Source organism: Notothenia coriiceps, unplaced genomic scaffold (genome assembly GCF_000735185.1).
Source record: "Notothenia coriiceps isolate Sejong01 unplaced genomic scaffold, NC01 NC01_scaffold00003315, whole genome shotgun sequence".
NCBI classification, from domain to species: Eukaryota; Metazoa; Chordata; class Actinopteri; order Perciformes; family Nototheniidae; genus Notothenia; species Notothenia coriiceps.
The window spans coordinates 13,983-21,144 of record NW_011336016.1 but is presented as its reverse complement, the minus strand read 5'-3'; positions in this window follow the sequence as shown (position 1 = coordinate 21,144).

Here is a 7,162-nt window from a genome sequence, read left to right as displayed (position 1 = left end):
CACTAGCACCTCGAATACACGTTGAGTTCGTGTATACGAGCTTGCCCTCGACGGACCTGCGTATCAGGCGCGTGATAGGCACACTCACACGACTGAAAAGGGTAGTTACAGTGGTGTCAGACCGACGGACGTACCTCACTTCACGCCGCGTCAAACAGCCGCTTTAATGAGACAAAAGTAATTTTGAGCGAATATAGGCAACGGCGCGATCGTGGTCTACGATTGTTGTTGTTGTTATGTGCATTCCAGAGAGGGGAGCGCGGTGTGTAGTGGTGGGAGGCCGTACACGTCATATCAATCTCAGTACGTGACCGCTTAAGATAATAAAAGCAGTATCCTTAGGCCCGCCATGAACGCTGGGTAACAACTGAATGAGTCCTTTCTTGTAGCAACAGCAAATGCAGTAGAAAACATATGACGGAGGATTCTAGTGAACGACGGTAGCATAGCATGACACCAACACCCCTCTCGGTATAGCACTGACGAATGTCCCTCATAGCTTGTATGTTTCATCACTGACACCTACGGACAAGTTTTGTAACGTCTGAAGTATTTATAAATTAACATATAACACAGGCTGACAAGTAACAAGTAGAAAATTACACTACATAGTCACGCCCCGGCCTCTGGAATAGTCTAACGTGGGATATGTGATTGCGATTGAGTTGCACATAGCTCCAACGATCACACACACACACACACACACACACACACACACACACACACACACACACACACACACACACACACACACACACACACACACACACACACACACACACACACATATATTATGATATACAGTACATGTACGGTACAACTCCCCCTGGGGTAAACACCTGGGACATATCAAGTCAATATAAGGAACTCGGTCAAATGTTGAGTATTACCTGCATTCTATACAATTTGTGCCGGAAGCATCTATTCAGTGTGCAGGCAGCTTTCTCTTGAAAATGTTTTGGGTTGCATACATGCGGAAATGCTAAAATTGAAAGACACACTTATTTTCTTCCAAAAGTTAATTATCCAAAGCCTCTGAACACCCCCCTCTATTTACATGTAATGGTTTGGTCCTGCCTCCAAACGCTAGTACTTACGTGTGTACAATGTCTCAACGATTAACGAAGTCAGGCTTTCAAAAAGAAAATAAAGGAGAGAAAGACAAGAGAGAGGGACTAAAGGGCGACAGTATGTCATCCAGTTTTTCAAGAGAAAAGGTGGGTGTGGTCTATGAGTGGTGGAAATTAGTCTGTTAGCTAAGCGTCCATTGTCAATAATAATTGTTTTGAGGTTTTTAATTTCACTCCTCTTTTAGCTGACATTTAATAAATGCAGGTACATTTTTAGCAGCTATTCATACTAAATCAGTTGTCCCTCCCCCTGGTGCCAGGACCAACAGATCCATCTCTAGGCTCAGCAGCCCTGTCCCCCCATAAGGCTTTGCAGTCTTACCATGCTGTCCATTGAAAGCCAGTTGGCTAGAAAGCTGGACTTCAAGGACTTGATCAGTGACTTTGCCTGTAAGAAGGCTAGGCGCTAACTAAATAAATTATACCATCACTGCAGAAGAACTACTGATTTAAATGTGTTGTTATTTGAATATAATGCCATCAAAATTTACTTGTGCTTTCCAAAACAATTACAAATTACTTTGTTAAGATTGTCACACTTACAATAATACAAATGTAGTTAAGGTTTGGAAAATGATTGTCACTTTAACATAAACAGATGATATGTGAGGTCACTTGAAATTAGGAGGGTGTGAATTAGCCTGGTATTGAAGCTCCTGCCTCACTACACCTCTTTGATTGGTCTCCGCGCTCTTCCCCGGACTGATTTCTCATTGCAGACTCTGCCTGTTTTGGATCTACCTGTTATCTGTATTCTCCATGGAACGCCTCAGCCTTCCGTCCCCGACCTCGAATCCAGCCCGTGTGCTTCCTGGTTCCTGTTTGCCTGTTCTGGAGGCTGCTAGTCGTTTCACTGGTTCGTGTTCCAGTGTGGGTTTATCCTGCCCTGATCTGAGAAGCTACATCACTTCTGAGAGTTTCTGTGGAGGATTTTGTGTTGAACATTGCGAAACCGCTTGTTATACATAAACCTGCATGAAGTTTAATAAAAGTCATTACGAATACACTCTGGTCTAACGTGCTGCAATTGAGTCCTTGCTGAGGCCCAGGAGGTCATCCACCAATCGGAAGGTCTGCCCCTGACTAAAGAAAGACTATAAAAGCTCTATATAAATGCAGTCCAATCAACATTTACATGTCCAATCACTGCGTAAAGTGGGCATGATTGTAATTGTGATTTTAAATGGTCAAACACAGCCTGTACTGATTCTGTAGTCATAGATGGAGATTTAGACATTATTAGAGGCTCTGATGAGCACTTCGTTCCAGACATACTAAGGCTATAAAGTACAGGAATTACAGAGAGGAATGGCTGAAACTGACCAGAGAAAGAGTAAGAAATGGACACCTTTGGATACATTGTGTATGACGTGGAATACCGGAAGAAAAGCCCACCAAATGACCAAAGTGTCATGTCATGCTCTGGACATGCATTGACAATTCTCTTTGTAATTAACTGAAAAACTGCAGACATTTGTAATATACAAAGGTATTACACAGTTTAAAAACCTAAACAAGTAATCCTCTCGTACTATGACAACTGCATCCTGACTAAAATTATTTTCATGAGAATTAATACTCTTGCAATTGCAGCTTATATTAACACTGATGGAAAATGGAATGTGGAAAGTGGTCCCTTCTTAATAAGCATTTCTGCTTTACTGATTACCAAAGCGCTTCCCAAAAGAGAGAAAAAAGCAATCATCATCCAGGGTATATCCAGTGTTCCACTGGCACAGTGGGCACTGCGGTGTAGTTAGCGGGAGTTTGGCCTCAGACGGGGGTCCGCTCTGGCTCCTTGATGATAGGATGATCGGGGGTTCTATGCTATCTCTAGCCCACCTAGCTGATTGATTTACTTTGACTCCCTCGAAGACAAAGATCAATGTCTTCCACTGATGGTGTAGAGATTACACAGTGCAATAAAGAATTTCAACTTTTCTCCTGACTTGGAAATGATGTGGATCCACATTTCTTTCATGTTTTAACCCTCTGAGACCCACTTTCTTTGCAGTATAATCAAATTGTACACATCCCAGAAATCAGCACAACCTCAGCAAATTATATGTGTCACTCATTAGAGACGTATATACACTATAATAGGGGATATTTGCCCATAAATTAAAAACGGAGCTTGAATTTTTTACTTATTTCATTAAAAAGAACTGCTAACCATAACATTGAAAGAAACATTCAACACAGAAAATTCCACACATTTATTATCATTGTATCAGAACCGATTAGAAGATTCTAACTTATTCTGTTCATTAGTTATGCCCATTCTTTTGGGCAGTGTCCATGGGCGTTTTTTTGCGAGGAATTGTAATTTTTTTGTCCTGCCAATTTTGAAGAGTACATATATCATGTCCACAATCACACATGGCATGCTGAGCAGATTCGTCTGAACTTTCATCAACCTCGTCCGCTTGAAAAATCAGCTCCAAAGCCTCAGCTGTAGTAAACGTCCTCAGTTTACTTTCAAAACACTAAAAGAACGTTTTCCAACTTTTATTTTGTTTTCGTGCGTGGAATTATGCCGGCTCTCGTTTCAGTACATAACAACGGAACTGACAGGCAACCCTCTGAATCAGACTCCGATTGGCTGTGACTGCATCCACTCAGAGGTTCCGATTCAGAAACGTGACTCTTACACTCTTTATGTCGCAAACAAAGATGGTAGATGAGAATAGACATATAAAACAGAAAACGATAAGCAATGCGCCAGAATCAAGGTGAGACTATCCTCATCTTTTAAAACTTTACGCACATTCGTTTCACCGAAATAAGTAAACGCCTCTCAATGAAAAACTTAATGGAGTTTTTTATTGCTGTTTCTGTAGTTTAAGAGGAAAAACACGGCATGTCTCTGGCTCAAACAGCTGAGAATGTCACGATTCTTGTGTTATGTCACGTTTTTAGTTTTGTATGTCTTGTAATGGGTTTATTTTGCTGTTCGGTTCTCCCTGTCATGTTTTCCTCCTTGTTTATTGTCTGGTCCGTCTCTCTGTGTTTTTCCTCCTGTCGTAAGTTTCCCTGGTGTCTAATTGTCTGATTGTGTTCACCTGTTGCCCTTGTGTTTCTCCTGCCCGGCTGTTTCTCGTCTCGTGATTACCCCTCCCTGTATTTAGTCTTGTCTCTTCCTGTGTTCAGTGTTGGTTCGTCGTTTGTCTGAGACTGTGTTCTCAGGGTAGTGTTCTGGTTTTTGTCACCTTCACCTTGAAATAAAGGTATTTTTCTCTGTTCAACCTGCATTTGGGTCCTGCCTGTTTCACTAACCTAAACAGAGAAGTTATGACGCTTTGAACACAACGTGATATTTGGGATCGTGTCATGTCTAACAAACTTATTGTGAAAGTGTATTCTTTATGTTAGTTTTGTCTTGTCCCTTTGTACTGTGCTTTATTATTTTTTTAAGTAATTCACCCTCTCATTTCAGGCCTCCACGTTCCCCACCACTATCTGTCTCCTGCGTCCGTGATTGTTTTCCCCGCCCTGATTGTTTCCACCTGTTCCCTTACCCTGCGTACATATTGTGCTAGCTCCCTCCTGTCCATTGCCAGTTCATTTCCTCATTTAGGATAAACGTACAAGCCTATTCCACGGACATATGTGACCCGCTCTATCGAAATCAATCGGAAGTCGCAACGGCTCATTTCAAAATAAACGTGGATTTTGCATAAAAAACTATTTTTTCGGAATACATATTTACTAATAAGGACAGATTTGTAGTCGAGTCCGGAGTCCTTCTTTGTATGTGGGTAGTGACGGTGTTACCTTTCACCATTTACTAATAATGAATCCATACGGGATCTATTATTTGTCTCACCGACGTCGGAGACAAATAACTGGGAAAGGTTTCGCAAACTGTGGCAACTAGTAGCGCAAAATTTTGTCTCCGGGCGGGCAAGAGAGTCATAACCGTATAGGTCGGTACGTCACCCCCACCAACCGCCTCTGATGGAGGACTTTCCCCAGGGTTACACAAGTGAAACTACCCGGACAGAAGACTCACCCCCAATTTTCCAACCGAGGGTGGACCACGAAGGAGTCTCCCAAGCAAATCCCAGGTGACAAAATAAGAGGTATCTATATAGTTGCAAATCCGACTTTTACACGTACTTCCGATGAAATGTAAAGATACGCTGCTATGGCCACTACATGACACGGTCCAGGGAAGGTAAGTCGCTCCGCCACAATTTAATGTCCGACAAAAAGTCTGAGCGAGAGACTTGATTTCGGGAAGAAAATTTACACGCCTATATTTGGTCTATTACGAGAAACAAGTTTTCGATTTTTCTGTGGTTCTCGGGCCAAAACATCTACTAGGCATAGTTGCGTCTCCTGTTGTTTTGCAACTTCGAACAACGGAGCGAATGTTTCGCTGGAAGCGATAGCCAACGAACTACTGACCAGAGAGAAAATTTGAAGCCTACAGTTATTGGACGAATTTTTTGACCCTCCACATCCGATCGGCAAAGAAAACGTCCTTATTTCAGGACAAAGCAGCGCGCCGACCCTCGGTCCTTTTCCCGATCCAGTGGCCACACTGAAAAAATGGACACGACCTGATAACACTAGACGCATATACTTACGTGGACGGTTGATGGACTCGTTTGATCTACGGACGCATAGTATCACGAGACTCTACACAGTGTTTAACGATTTGGCAATGAGTAGTGACATGTGACATATGGTCTTCCGTCGCAACATGGTAGTGAGTGCGATGCCGTCCGGAGTCAGTGCAGCCGAGTGAAACATAGATATTTCGATACAACCTTCTGAGGCGCATAATATAGACAAGTCAACTATTTCGTCTTTCAACGTTCGGTCGGATAACCAGACGCTAGTGTCCTATATCAGAACAACAGCCAACTACACGGTTCTCACATCCTGACAGAACATCGCCTTCGGAGTCTGAAAAAATACACGCGGTCGAGGTGAACGAACGGCTTGTCAGATGTCCGTTTTTAACTTTAACGTCGCAAGTAAATAAAAGACTTACATAAATTATTTTTTTGCCGTGCAGATTTACTTTACGAAAGACTGTGAGCCCGATAAACATTTACGAACTTAACATTTATACATAGAGACAACAAAACAAACAAACACCACAAAAACACAAAGTACACGCTTGATTTATAACGTCTAGAAGGAACATTTACTCTTAGCTACTAGAGTTCCTGGCTTAGACGAGCCATTTAACTTTCGAACACTTCTCACTTTACTTTACTCTCTAGTGTGACGACCCCCTTTCCCTCCTATCAAGGCCATCGAAAGATTACGTATCAGTCGTCTAACAACAACATGAGGTTTATAATTCCGGCTTTATACTAGTGTAAGTATATTATTTGACAGTGGCTCAGTAGTAAAACTCTTTTCCGAAGTTTTCGAAAGAGAAGGACCTTAGGTAGCTAGACCTACAACTAATAATCGCCTCGTTTACTAGTTCTCTATGATGCCCTCCTCCTCTGTCTATAAAACGCGAAACCTAACGACGCGAGACCAATTTCCGAGCGAACTCACACACACACGACACCGATATGCACACACCACACACAAGACCACATTAAAAGGGCAACACAATTAACGCAAACAAAGGCCCCCTTGGGAGTGCTTTTGTGGCCGACAACAATACGGACGACACTGCCACATTGCGAATGAGGAAGAGGCGAACGGAATTAATACGGGACAATGTCGAAGTTTCAACATAAATAGTAAGACTTTAAACAGGGGCTTTGTTTCAAATTATAAGACTTTAGGTTCTGAAACCAAGAATTAAACTTTAGTCTACTTTTGTCCTGACAATTGCCTGGGACGGCACCGCAGATAAATACTAATGAGATGCGCAATGTAAGTATTACAGGTCGCACTGCCCCTCCCCTCGCCGCGGACGCCTTCTCCGGTCGCGTAACCGCGACCACGTAGAGAGGGCACGAATGTTGCGAATCTTCTTACATAAATAGCACCACTCCAAACCGTTTATTTTCAAAGTATAAGACTTTCGTTCTGAAACAAACAAATTTAGTTTGTTT